This window comes from Neovison vison, chromosome 3, assembly GCF_020171115.1.
Source record: "Neovison vison isolate M4711 chromosome 3, ASM_NN_V1, whole genome shotgun sequence".
NCBI lineage: Eukaryota > Metazoa > Chordata > Mammalia > Carnivora > Mustelidae > Neogale > Neogale vison.
This window is the reverse complement of record NC_058093.1, coordinates 902,836-917,850: the sequence shown is the minus strand read 5'-3', so window position 1 is coordinate 917,850 and position 15,015 is coordinate 902,836. Positions and strand designations below refer to the sequence as shown.

At 40.8% G+C, this 15,015-nt stretch overlaps 1 protein-coding gene across 3 annotated transcripts in view; it reads left to right on the top strand.

Moving 5' to 3' along the window:
* The first annotated feature begins 579 nt into the window (after nt 1-579).
* The window catches only part of TFPI (tissue factor pathway inhibitor), a 61,162-nt gene continuing 46,726 nt past the window's right edge, over nt 580-15,015 (top strand). Inside the window, exon 1 of one of the 3 annotated variants that reach the window (XM_044241122.1) lies at nt 580-868. The gene's annotated coding sequence lies outside the window, so the exon portion shown is untranslated. The remainder of the gene's footprint in view (nt 869-15,015) is intronic. The other 2 variants (XM_044241123.1, XM_044241124.1) reach the window with 2 other exon arrangements.

Below are 15,015 nucleotides of genomic sequence, written 5' to 3'. Positions count from 1 at the left end.
TGCTCTGTGTGGGAGCCTATCTCAAGTACTTTATGCTATATGTGCATATACATTTATACGTATTAATACATTTATACCAAACCTGGGAACTTTTATTATCATTATTTTAGGGAAAAAGAAACAGAGGCACGAAAGAGTTTACATAATTGACCAAAGTTGCAACGGCAGCAACTAGCTGAGCTGCGGGGCTCACAGCCCGACGTGCTGCAACAGAAAAGGCAGCGGATTCCCTCTCTAGTCATAGGAAACTGGAGTAGCCGCCAGATTTTTGCACAAGTATGCTGATATTATGGACAAAGTAATTTGAAGAAAAAACAAACTGGAAAAAAGTTCATTTTATTAAGTAACAACGTAATACTACATATAGACCGCTTTAAAAATGTATAACTGGGGGGGGGGGATGCTCTGTGTTTTCAACTGATGCAAAAGGAATCCTAGAAAGTAGAAGAAAGGGTTATTTAAGAACAGTAACCGTGAATTCTTAGTGTAAGCTGTTTCCTTCGTTTCGTCCATAAAAGAAAAGCCTTTCAAAGACTTTTGGCAAAATCAGCCTAAATACTGTCGCAGTGACCGAAACAGGAAGCCTGGGTCGTCCCAACCACCCTCCGTCTCTGACACCAGCCCTGAGGCTCCCTCTGGGCTCCAGCAGCAGGAGGACTCGGGCTGTGGGGTCCTCCACTCCCTCCTCGCCCTCTGCGGGCAGGATCAGGTTACACCTCGCCCTCTTCTCCACTCCCCAGGGTCTGGATCTGTTTAAAGGACGACGGAGAAAAGATAAGTCCTCTCTTCACTGCCCGGAAGGGACAACAAAGTGCCTCCACTCCGCGTTGAAAAATCTTTCAAAGAACTTTCTTCAGAGATTTTACTCGTGAGTATTTGGCAATATACTTTCTACCCTTGAGAAATAATTTTTCTTTTTTGGGGGGAGAAGAGCAGGATCCTACTGAGAGGCAGAGCCTGGTAGGGGAGGACCGTTGTCCTTTAACTGGCAAGGGACGTTGACCCTTCTCTAAACAAAGTAAACTCCCCAAATTCAGCTCTCGGCACTTTGCCTTCTTAAGGAAATGTATGTGCGGCATATCTTTATGCTTTTTCTTTCAGAAGTTGGTGAGATGTAGCCCTTCTTATAGTTTTCCACTTGTAGTGGCAATTCTTACTAATTGTGTGTTTAATTAGAATTTTCCGAATATTTGGTTTACCTTTAAATATTATTTATTAACAACACAAAGAAATATGATAATGAGACTCTGGCATGTTTAAAGAAATTTTTTTCATTCCTTTTAATTGTTGACAGTTAAAATGAAGTATTCACATTAGAATTCTTGTAATCTAAATTAAATATTTTATGCCTACAGTAAGTAAGCCTCTCTGAGGAAATGCTTTGCAAGTCTTTAAAGACCAAAGCTCGTATTCTAAGACACTTAAATAAGGATATTTAAGTATAAGGATGAGAATTGCACTACAGATAGTGTAATTTTGTTAATTGGAGCAATAGATCTACATAGACCTCCATGATGTACTATCATGTTCGTGATGGTTATGGAAAGACATTACTAAATAAAAGCACACACTATAGAAGCACACCACCACAGAACTACGATGAGACCAAGTTATTTAATGATGGACAAAGCTCTTTTATGTAAGTATTACCAAAAAATGAAGGCCAAGAGCAGAGCCATGTAGGAAAAAAAGAAAAGATAAGCAACAGCCACACTGAGTCACAGTGCTCTGGAAATTAGTCACAAATGACTTTGTAAATTGTGTGATAAACACAAAGGGCAGAACCCAAGCAGGAAACATACAGCCCAGAGAGCCATATTTTATGTGTAAAGGCCTAATATTTATGTCAGAAGGGAAACATGTCAATTCTGAGATACTGCAAAGTTTTTAAACCTAACACAACCCTTTCCTAAAACATGTTTAGATTTTTGTGATTCATCATTCTAGTGATGATTATTTCAAGACATACTAACTGTATCTCATCTGATCTTTAAGCTAAAAAGTGAATAATGTCTTTGAAAATGTGTTGGAGTATGAAATTTGATTCAGAGACTGTGGGTTAATAAAATGATATTAAATACTCAGAGATCAACGGAGATTACATTAAAAATAATGTAAATACAGATAATTAACATTATAGATTTAAAACCAAAACTTTAAAATACTTTAACAATTTGAATAGTTACACTGGGAAACCAAATTTGCCTTCAGGTGACCGACCTTAGAATCCGGCTGGAGAACTTCAATGACACCCCATTACCACTTGGGTCTTGGTTCCTCTTTCTGTTAGATGTGCTGAATGGCACACATTTTGTTTTGTTTTTGTTTTTTTAAAGGTCTAGTCTGATATCTTTAAGAGTTTGTTTCACCTCCAATGACTGCATCAAAATCCCTCTGGGAACGTGGCTCCTGTCCACATGAATTACACTCTCGTACTTACTGGTCTGATTGCTTGTCTGTCACCCAAGGCTTCACTCACATGTTGGTCGTACAACTATTTTGACTAGAAGCTTCTATAATAAACATTTTTGCTAAATTGAAAGATAATTTATGAAGTGGAAAATTATTTTGTGTTAAATTGTAGTTTTCATAACATTAATTTACTCTTTTCTTCAGAATTAATTCCCTGATCTTGGTTATCTGTATTACTCAAATTCAAAAGATAACTGGACAAGATGACTAACTACTGGAAGAAAAGGCCAAGTTCAAAAGGCCTTACTTATTCCCAGAATACATAACAGCTAACCAAATAGCAAATGTGCTATATATTCTTTAGAAATGGTTGGTTTAAATTCAGTGTCTGGAATTTTTAAGACAGATTATACCTCATATCACCACGTAATTAGCAAGGGGGAAAAAAAAAAAGCAAAGTAAAAAGTAAAGGGCAGGAAAGACAATATGAAAAGGGAAGGGAAGTACTTAGAATAGGGTTTTCAAAATATTTGTTAGTATACATTAGATAAGTTGAATAATAATAATATTGGTTAAAATAGGTTAATTGTATTACCAATTTATTTTTGATATGTAGACATGATCGGGGAACTGTACTATAATTTAATTAACCTATTTCAATAAAAACTGTCTCCAACCCCCTCCCTTTTCTGTTTTCCATCTAAAATATTTAACTTGGGAAATTAATTATAGAGCGTCTTTTTTAAAACAAATATTCTTAAATGCATTAGTTTTTATAGAAATATATCATTACTATAATTCCTTCTGATTGTTTTTTGGTTTGGAGAAATCTGAATTCAAGAAATTGAGTAACTTGGGTGCCTGGGTGGCTCAGTTGGTTAAGCAACTGCCTTCGGCTCAGGTCATGATCTTGGAGTCATAGGATTGAGACCCACATCCTGCTCCCTGCTCGGTGGGGGGTCTGCTTCTCCCTCTGACCCTCCCCTATCATGCTCGCTCTCTCTCTCCTTCTTTCTTTCTCCAATAAATAACTAACATCTTAAAAAAAAAATAAAAAGAAGTTGAGCTACTAATGAAGTCCTCGTTTCTGATATTAAATCTAACCAAAACGAAGAAAGGGTACAAGTTATTCCAGAAAATTCTTTCATGCTAGACCATCTCTCTTGGGTCTCTGAGATCCTCAGTAACTGGTTTCTTGGCGGGATACACCATTTCCAGGAACCCAGTCTTCCCCTTACTCTTCTTTCCTTGTTTCCACTTCTTCTCCAAGTGGTAGGTATAGAACAAGAGCTTAGACTCAACTACCGAGGGGCGCCTGGATGGCTCAGTCTGTTAGGTGTCTGCTTTCAGCTCAGGTCATGGTGTCAGGGTCCTGTGATTGAGCCCTGCATTCCACACTCTGCTCAGTCAACAGTGAGTCCGCTGCTCCCTCTTCCTCTGTTCTCTTTCTCTCAAATAAGTAGATAAAATCTTTGGGGAACAAAAAGATTCAACTAACAAAAGGTTAAGGGTGACCTAGTCTTTTCCACATTTCTTCTTTCCAGAAGCAATAGCCAAAAGTGCTGGACCCATGTCAAATCTGCTCTATTCATCTCTCTTCAGGCCTTCCCTTGGGAGTTTATGTTCTCTCTCGGTTGGAATAAACACGTTTTAATTTTATTTTAAAAACAAAAGAGTAAAAGGACACCATGGTCCACAGTGGAAGTCCCAATGATGCAATATTTCTATCCCAGTTGTTCCATCTGGTGGGCAAGTTTCCCGAGGTGACATGGACTTATTGGAAGGAATTCCCAAATCAAAATGTACTGGTAGCATTCTCTCCACACTGAGTAGGTATTATGTTGTTGATTAGGCCATTTCAACATCAGAAGTGTGAAAGTATCAATCCCTATGGCCCTAATAAAATGTAGGGTTTTTATCACCAAACGTAACATGCCACGGATCCCTTCAGCCCCACCACGACTCTGCCGCCAGTCTATCTCCGTGTCTAACTGTCCTTGAACCCCATAATGACCCATCTGGAGGCATCCCCTCATTTTTCATTCCACAAGGCTTAGAGATGGAGTAAATCTTAGTAATGGGTTGAGTCTTCAGAAAAATAGTGTTTGTTGCAAATTTTGATAATACTTTTAGGGTTCACTTAGGAAACTATAGTATCTTAGGAAATGAATCGAAACAATTATATCAAAATTTCATATGCCTACTCTTGCTTATTTTTGTGCCAACTATTTTCAAATATACATGAAAACAAAATGAATGAATTTCTGACTCATGCTACATGAATGAACCCTGAAAACGTTCTGCCAAGTGAAATAAACCAGACACAGAACATAATTCCATGTGTCTATCCAGAGTAGACAAGTTCACACAGCCAGAGCGTGCACTGGAGTCTGCCCGCATCAGGGAAGGGCTGAATGGTGGGTTACGGCTTCCTGCACACAGAGCTCTGTTTGGGGCGACAGGAGAGCTCAGAAGTAGACAGTGGCGGTGACTGTACAGCATTGTGAATGGAATTGACGCTACTGCACTGTGCACTAAAATGGCTACAAACGCATATTTTATGGTGTATCTACTACAATAGAAAATACTAAAAGAAAACTGTTAATAACAATTCAGTTTGAAGAATTCTAGACTCCTAATAACATTCCCTTTACATTTTCTCAAATAATAGAATAAAAGTACAAATATTATGGTGTTGGACACCTGAATTTTTAAAAATCAAAGCAGATTCTTCCTATTTTGTTTCCTGATGAAAACAAGAACACATTTTTACCTAATATTGCTATACTGGAGGCTGGTTTTCTTTTTGTCATATTTTTTTTTTTTTGGTTTTGGTACCAGAGTAATTTGGGCCTCACAGATTGGGCTGGCAAGTATTCCCTCCCTTCTGTTAAATTTTCTGGAGTAGTTGATGTAAAATTCATATTATTTCTTCTTTAAATGTTTGGTGCAATTCACCAGTGAAACCATCTGGGACTGAAGTTTTCTTTGTAGAAAGGTTTATAATTACAAAATTTGATTTTTTAAAAAAATAATTATAGGGATATTCAAGTTATCTATTTCTTCTTCAGTGAGCTTTGGTAGTTTGTGTCTTTTGAGAAATTGGTGCTTTTATCTAAGTTGTCAAATTTATAGGCCTAAATTTGTTTATAATATTAACTTATACTAGAATCGATAATGATGTGAAACCTCTACTTCTTGACATGAGTGATTTGTACCTTCTCTATTCTTTTATCAGTCTGTATCAAGGTCTTTGAACTTGTAACTTCTGTGTTCGTATATAAAATGGGCTTTTAGGCAACATACAGTTTGGTCTTGATGTTTTATTCAATCAGTCAAAATTTGCCTTTATTTAATTTTTGAAGATTTTATTTTTTTGAGAAAGTGTGTGTGTCTATGTGTGCGCATGCTTTAGCGGGGGAAGGGGCAGAGGGAGAGAAAGACAGAGAAGCCAACTTCCCTGAGCAAAGAGCCCAAGAGAGGCCTTGATTCCATGACCCTGAGATCATGATCTCAGCCAAAATCAAGAGTGGGACACTTAACTGATGACTCACTCAGGTGCCCCAGACAATATCTGCCTTTAAATTAGAACATTTACATTTGATGTGATAATTGATATGTTCGGATTTTAGTCTCTCATGAAGCTGTTGTTCTATTGGTCCTATTTTTGTTTTCTTTTTTACTTACTTGGGGTCTTCTTTTGAATTTAGTATTATGTATGATAATATTTTATTTCCTCTATTGGTTTATTTGCTATCATTATTTTTATTTTAACAGTTGTTTGGGGCTTTGAATATACAGCTTTGATATATCCCAGTCTACTTTCAAGAGATTTTAAGCCATTTCTCTTATAGCATAAGAAACTTCAAACAGTAAACTTCTACTTTTCCTCCTTGATCTCTGTGCTATTGTAGTCCTACATCTTGTTTCCATATATGTTATTAGTAGCACACCACAGTGTCATTTTCTGGTTTCAGTGAGTTATCTTTTAAAAAATTTTTTAATTAAATATATTTAGATTTACAGAAAATTTATGAAGCTGGGAAGACTAGCCATTTGTTCCAAATGCCTTTTATTAACATAGTACTATGATACATTTGTCAAAATTGGGGAGCTAATTATCTTTTAAACAGATTTACACGTTAAGAAAGTCTTTTATGACTTTCCACGTAGCCACACGGCCGTCGGAGGCTGTTGTCCTCAGGCACACTGCTCTCTCTCCGCGAGTCCGGTGACGTGGGTATCTATGAGGATGCTTAAGGGTACCTCAGAACACAGTCATTTATGCCAGGCGAAGCAAACATGATCCCAAATAATTAATACTGTCGACAAAATTTATATGAAGCATTAGAATTTGACTTCATAGCCATGGATGAGAGCGTGTGCATTATTCGAGTCTCTGCACATCCTGTTTGAGTTCCGTGGTTTTAATCAATTTAGCGTAGTCCTTCAGTCTACGAGGAAAGGAAGCCGTTACACAACGAGAAATCATTATACGTCCACATCCTGATGTTAATGTGGTTTATCAAAAAATTGTGAAATAAGCAGTTTTTCCTAGAAATGTCTAGGCCCTTCTTTTGGTGCCAATAATTTTATTACATCCGGTTCCAAATCTCCCAGGATTAACCTCTCTTGGTATGTTTTCTCTTAAGGAAATCCTGAGGAAAGATGTTTAATCAGGAGAATTTAGATGAGCTTCAATTCACATGGCAGGAGAGATTTTTTTCTATAGTGGTCATCTCCTTTAAAGCCGTTCTAGGATTGCGATGACTCCGGGAAGCTGAACTCAGGATGGGTACGTCACCGACAGTCGCAATTTATTGTGCTTAAGGATGAAAACTTTAGATAATATTTGGAAGTAATAACGCTTTTCCAGCAGAACAAAAGTTACGTGCTTCGTGGCCTCTTCAGAAGCCCTCTGGCTGGACTTAGACTGAACTGACGCGAGGCAGATTCACAGGAGAAATCAAATTCGTTATCAAACATATGGGAATCCACGCAGGCAGGCAAATTCCAAAGACAGCCCGGCAGGACGAGGTAGTTTGTCATCCTGAGCTAAGACGAAGGGGGTGGAGGTCTCAGACTTCAGAGGAAAGGATGGGATTCACGGAGCGGTCAGGTGAACAGATGTTGGGTGATTAGATACTTGTACCGTCATACAGCTCCGTCACTCAAGCTAAAATTTATCTCCGCTAATAACCTTTATTCTGGGAAAGATCCCCCGGGTTAGGTTCTTCTGTGCAATTAGGGGAGGGGCAAGAGTTTTTCTTGAGCTCTTAGGGTGTCGAGTGCCGTCAGCTCAGAATCATGCCCGAGTGGCCCGTCTGGTCTTGGGCAGTCTGCTCTGGGCCTCTACCTCCCACATGGGCTAACAGTTTGCTCTGCTCTTGCTCTGCTTTTCTCAAATAAATTGAGATCATCAGAAGCAGAACATTGAGAAGACTCTAATATATTTGTCTAAACAGACACAAAATCTGGGACTGCAACAGACTTTGAGGGGAAATAAGAAATTTGACCTGACTTCGGTTATTGATTCTTGAACTAGGAAGAGGTCCTATCAGCTTGAACTCCACTAGCTATAAATCACAGTTCTGATCTGCTGAACGGTCTCAACTGTCTTCCTACGTCTTTCCAAAGTTTGTATACCTCCTGCCCATAATTATCTCTTGACTCTCCCTTCCTCCCATGGCGTCTCCGTTTTCCTCCTCTACTTCTCCGGTCTCGACTCTCTCTTTACCAGCAGTAAGAATTAGTATTTCTTATTACTGTTTAGAGGGACGTTGTTTTTCCTTTTTAAAATTATACACACAATTTTTTTTTTAATTTAAAGATTTTATTTATTTGTTGGTGGAGAGAGAGAGAGAGAGCACGCACACAAGTAGGGGGAGCAGCGGGCTCCCTGCTGAGCAAGGACCCAGTTGCTGGGACTTGTTCCCAGGACCCTGGGGTCACAGCCTGTACCAAAGGCAGACACTTAACTGACTGAGCCACCAATGTTCCTCTAAAATTTTTTTTACTGTTAAGTTTCTTCTTGACTTAGTTTACTTATAGGAACTTAGGCCCAAAACAGAGAATAAAAATCCCCTAGTTACAATTTGATCAATGTTAGTTTCTAGAAAATGTAGATAATCTGAAATTCACTTTAGGGGAAAAAAAGAGGAAGATATTTGCAAGAATAGTGGGTCTTTCTTGTGGTAAGAGAAAATGCCATTGCCTTTTCCTCGAATGGTCACAATTCCTGTGTTTGAATTGGAATCCCACCAATTTGCAAATGTAAGACTTTGGGGAAAAAATCTGTTTCTGGGATTCAGTGTTCTCATTAAAAAATATTTATCCTTATGGTTTCTTTTATCTCTAGTTGTATACACACTCTCCACTTAAGTTTTTGTATATTATTTTATTTTTTTTAATTCTTTTTTTTAAAGATTTTATTTATTTATTTGACAGAGAGAGATCACAAGTGGGCAGAGAGGCAGGCAGAGAGAGAGAGAGGGATGCAGGCAGGCTTCCCGCTGAGCAGAGAGCCCGATGTAGGGCTCGATCCCAGGACCCTGAGATCATGACCTGAGCCGAAGGCAGCGGCTTAACCCACTGAGCCACCCAGGCTCCCCTTGTTTATTTTTTTAAATAAATAGTTTACACATATAAGCTCTTTGTTTGTAACGTGAAGATACTCACTCTTTCTCCCTGTGACACCATTTCCTTTCCATGGGATTTTCTTTACTTTCATTTCTTACATTCTACATGACAAGAAGAAGTTAAGCCTACATGGTGAGCAGCTTTTAATGTATTATTCTTAGAAGAAACTTTATAAAATCTTATCTGAGCGCTGCTTCTGAATGTAAAAGAAAGAGTAACAAAGCTTTTTATCACAATCTAAACTACAGATCAGTGTTAGGATTTGACCAATGAACTAACATTAGGGAATTTTACATTACACAATTCTCCGGAAATGTCACTTCCTGTAATAAGAACCAGACCCAGGAGATGTTTTCCTGGAGAATTGGCCAATCTTTAGGTAAACATGAGTGGAGTCAATAGTCTGCAATTATTTCAGGAGGTTTTTTTGGTTGTTGTTTTGATTTTGTTTTCTTTTTGAACCACTCTGTGTTTCTAATATTATTTACTTACCAAAGCATTGTGTTTTGCTTCATTGTTTCCCATATTTTACCTTCCCTCTACATGTACTTCTGAAACATAATCTAAAAATTTCACTGTGCAGGGGTTCCCAGTTGGCTCAGTCAGTAGACGGAGGAGACCAGGCAGGTCTTGATCTCAGGGTGGTGAGTTTCAGTCCATGTTGGGTGGAGAGATTAATTAAAAAAAAAAAAAAGACACTAAAGCTGTTTTAAAAAGACTTTAAAAATTTGACTCTTTTATAAGAAAACATCAGGCATTATTTTACTTTTTTACATTTTTAAGATTTTATTTATTTACTTGAGAGAGAGAGCATGAGGGTCAGAGGGAGAAGCAGACTCCCTTCTGAGCAGGGAGCCGGGCGCGGACTCGATTCCAGGACTCCAGGATCACCGAAGGCAGTTGTCCAACCAACTGAGCCACCCAGGCACCCCCATCAGGCATTATTTTAATGTCAAATAGTTTTCATGATAAGGAAAGGGGATTCTGACCTGGGCTTTGTAGTACTGGTATTATCTCCTCATCTCCTACACATCCTCCAAGTAAAAGCAGTTGAAACAAATTGATTCATAACCAGTTTGTAGAAGCAAAAATGGCACAATAACTGCCAGTTAGGTCCCATCTGGCTGGTGGCAGGACAGAGCCGCAGCACCGCTAGCTTAGACAATGAGGCTACGTACCTGGTTACAGGGTCTTGTCACACAAAGCAGAGGGGTAACAGGCTTCAAGACTGGCTAGTGAACCAGGTTCTGTCCTTTTCTCTCTATCACTTGGAGCAGCTAGTTTTTTTTTCCTTAAGGTTTTATTTATTTATTTGAGACAGAGAGAGCACAAGCAGAGGGAGCAGCAGGCGGGGGAGGGGAAGCAGGTCCCCGCTGAGCAGAGAGTCCCATGAGCGGTCGACCCCAGGACCCTGGGATCACGACCTGAGCTGAAGGCAGAGGCTTCACCGACTGAGTCCCCCAGCGCCCCTGACATGCAGTTTTATTTCAGGTAATTCTCAGTCGTACATGATGGTTGCTTCAGCCAAAGGCACCGCATCGAGGCCAGTGAACAGGGACATCATGTGGCCTTTCCCGTGTGGCTCCATTAGAGAAAGGGTCTTGTTCAAAAGTGCCCATCCCGGGAACGTGGTGTATTTTCTATCTCGTGGTGTGGGCGATTTATCATGTAGAGACAAACCAATCCCTGTGAGGGGCGTGGAATCACCCATTAATGTGGACTAATGACGAGTTTGTTATTAATAAATGTATTCCTGGGGCGGTTCTAGGTTATCTCTCCCTGAGAACTAGACTCCGGACAGACTGCTGATACCCGTGAAAAGTGGTGAAGAATCGTGGTTAAGTGCACAGCATTCCAGGCATCCCAGATAAGGGGCAACTGGGGGGCTCGGTCGGCTGAGCAGCCCCCTGTTGACTTCAACTCAGGTCCTGATCTCAGGGTTGTGAGGTCCAGCCCCGAGCCAGGGGGCACTGGCTCAGCAGGAGTCTGCTTCTCCCCCTCTCCCATCGGCCCTCCCCTGATCCTGTACATGGGCTCTGTCGCTCTCTCTAAAATAAAGAAGTAAATCATTAAAAAAAGTTCAAAATATGTCCATAATCTCACTGGCCTAATCTGTATTCCCTTACTAGAGCATATTTTTCTGCATGAACAATTTTTACTTGTGTATTTCCTCAGGCCAACACGCCTCAAAGTCTTGCCCTTTTATCTTTTATGTCTGTCCAGTTCATAAAATCCAACTCTGAATCCTTCCAAAGTTTAATTTTTCTATCTGGAGAGAAAGAAGGAGCACTGATTTTTGAGGCACAAATTATTATGCATTGATAATTTTGGGATTCCAGAAACCCATAAATCCTTTAATAGAAATTTTCAATATGCCCTTTTATTTCCTCAGGAGAGAGTATCAAACCCTCACGTTTTTAAAGCCCAGTACTTCTTGACCTTTTGAACGATCTCAACCTCTCGTTCACCTAGAAAACTGAATCACAGCAAGAAAATCTACTTTCTACTTGGGCTTTAAGAACTCTCTCAGCACGCACGTACGTGCACACACTTGGACGTGCATCGCATCCCTCTATCTCCCTGGCCCCCCCAAAAAGAGAATGTGTTGTTTTAATGGAATACACTCTCTCCTTCAGGCCAAAGACCCTCTTCACCTGCTGCCCAGGACCCTCTATTCATTTTACTTTTTCAAAGATTCATTTATTTGTTTCAGAAAGAGAGAGAGCATGTGTGGGCGCGGGGGGAGGGGCAGAAGCCGCGGAGAGAGCAGAGCCTGCTGAGTGTGGAGCCTGAAGCGCTCAGTCCGGGACCCTGAGATCACGACCCAAGCTGGAATCAAGAGCCCCCAGGGCCCCTCTGTTCATTTTATTTTTGTTTTAGCTTTTGTCTCCCTCTCTCTAGTGGCAGAAACGAACTCTACCCCCCACAGTGTCCCTGGTGTTTCAGGGTACACTCATAAAATGGTATCCTAACTTGCTGTTTTCACAGCCTCTGTTCAGTCCCTTCGATAGCTCACCTGCTGCTGCCCACGAAACCGAACCAAATCCTCTGTAATTTTGCAAGGGCGATGACAATGTCACTGTCACAAAACCCCACGCATGCGTTTTTAGCTCTCGCCTTACTTTGAACCCTTTGTGCTTTAGACAGTGTCGACTCCAAGTGCCCATTTCCCCCAACGTTCCTGCCGCTGTAGCTCTCTAGGTCTCCTCCTGCTTCCCTGGCCAGTTCTTCGCTTCTCAGATCTCTTTTCCTCTTCCTCATTCTGTGGACTTCGCTCTACGGGATCCCTTTCCAGTCTTCACACTGACCTCGTAGCGTCACAGATGACACAAACTAAAGTTTGTAAAACCACCAGAAGACGAAGAATGCCTGGTCCAGAGCAAACGCTGTACAAGCGCGTACGGAGTCCGTGTCATGCACTGGATCCAGGCCACGCAAGTGAGGATCCTTCACACTTGGACTGTCACGTTTCTGTCTCCAGCAGAGACATCTGCCCTGAGCCCCACGTCTACATACTGGGCTCCTGTTCTCACGTCCGTTATCAAAGAACGAGACTGAGACAAGGTGAACGTTTTTTAAAGCTTTATTCTATGCCGAGTATTAGAAGTCAGACTGACGGGCCAGGGCCGCCTCCGAAGTGAGCGACGCCTCCCAGCCCCACAGACTAACTCTCACAGAGCAAAGGCCTGGCCCGTGGGACTGTAACACTGCATCGTCGCGTGGGGCCGCAGGCAGGTGGCCGCTGGAATTACCGTTCACCCCGCAGTAGCTGTTTGAACGGACCCATCCCTCTGGGCAGAACTGGCGCTCACGCTTGGCGCCCAGAAGGTGGGGCTTGCATTCTCCGGTGCTTAGGGAGACAGAATGTGCCCTTCACTGTTCGGATGTCCCCACCTGGCCTGACTCGTCCTCGCGTTCTGGGCTCCGTTACCAGGGACCGGCCGCCACGCTTTACTGCCTTCCCAGACTTGCTTCTAAGTACGTTTCTCTGGGGGTGGGGCGGGTCAGGGTCGGTTTAAGTTTACCCCACAAACAGCAAAACGGCGATTTAAGGGACATGAAGTCGCTCTGGCTAAGGAGGTCCTTACACCGGACACACTTCACACTCAAACCGCCTCACATGGACGTCATCACTTTCCTGAAGCAACAAGTTCCTCGTCTTCGGCTTCTCGGCTCATGCCTGCAGCGATTCATTGGCACCTGTTCAATCAGGAGATGCAGCGGTGCTTGATTCCTTTCTCTTCTCATCTTCCATGTAATTTTCACCGTCAAATTATCTTGGATTCACCTTGTATGTTACTGACCAGTCAGCCCACTTCTCACCATTTCCACTTGCAATGATATTATGTATCATACGAACGTCTCTCACCGTCTCTCTCTTTTGTAAGGTTTTATTTATTTTTTTTCGGGGAGAGAGAGGCGGGGCAGAAGGATGGAGGGACGAGTAGCCTATTTGCTAGTGGTAGAGCCTGACCCGGGCTTAATCCCAGGACCCTGAGTTTTTGACCTGAGCCAAAACCAAGAGTCGACTGACGGAGTCAGCCACGTGCTCCTTCAGATTTGGTCTTTAATCAAAAAAAAAAAAAAAAAAATTTTTTTTAAATGTTTGTAGATGTAGCTTCTATTTCCTCTAAAGTTTGGAGAAAAAAAGAAAATATGATACTTTATAGATTTTCAGGCACCTCTTTTAGATGTTCCTTTGTGGAGACTCGTTCTGTCCACTGGGTCTTGCACTGCTGGGTGACCTTCTGTGTCCTCGTCTCAAGTGTAAGGGACAAACCCCCCCCCAGGTCTTTTAAGGCCTTGACCTATGCCCTTAGTGAATGTGCTTAGGTAGGTTGAGTCAAAAACCAACTCCCATATATATGGATAGAATGATGTATAAATATTTACGCTGTATTAAATATAATCACTAATGAAGTATATATTTTAAACCAGGAATACAAACATTAAGGCAACTCAATAAATCAAAAATTATAATAATAACCACAATAAAAATTAGTTTTGGTTAATGAATTGGACTTACAGGATTAGCAAACCAGAGAAACTGATTTTTATCCTGTAGTTCCTTTGGTGATATTGCCTACTCATTGTCTCTGATTCACAATGAAGATCAATATTTCAAAGACAAATACAGACAGATATAAGTAGTTAATATACTGAATTATATTTTTCTGAGTCAGATTTCATCTTTGTCGCATGAGTCTTGCTTATTTTAAGGAAATCTCTAGGAAAGTCCGGGATTGAGTCCTGCCTCTGTCGCTTACCAGCCAGCTGGGCATAGGATGTCGGGAAACAAATCACGAACTGCTAACATAAATCCAGTGTATCTGTCCCATTGGCTATACAGCATTATTGTCAAGTTACAGAAGCCGAACGATAAGAAACCACTCAAAAAAAGATAAAATATTACAAAAAATGATGTCTTATAATGATATCTTTGTACTTTCAGTACTTCTTAAAATAAATGTGGTATATATTTCCTTATACTCAGAACCTCATGACATTGTATCTTTATTTTAATCTTATTTCATAGGTAAATAACCCCAATGCCAAAACAGTATTTATAATGATGACTCGGTGTCCCAAGAATGTGGGGCCTGGGGAGAGTTAACACAGCGATAGAGAAGGCCCTGGCCTGACCCGTCAGAGTTCGGTGTGTGGCGGATGTGCAGTCACACAGCCTCAGACCTCTCTCGGAGAACTGCCGGCATATTTGCATTCCCACAATGTATTTATTCAAAAAATACTCTTTTCCTGAGAAAAGTCTGACTCTCAAACCTCTCCCTGAGATGGTACAAGTTCAGAAACTCTGCATTCCGGAACAGGAGTGGGAAGCCTATTAAAAATAGTTTTTAACAAAAATGCATTTTTGGAACCTAGTCATTATGGATATTTGAAAATTTTCCATTGAAAATACTACTTGTAAAAAATGAAGTTCAAAACATAAAGAGAAAATTATTA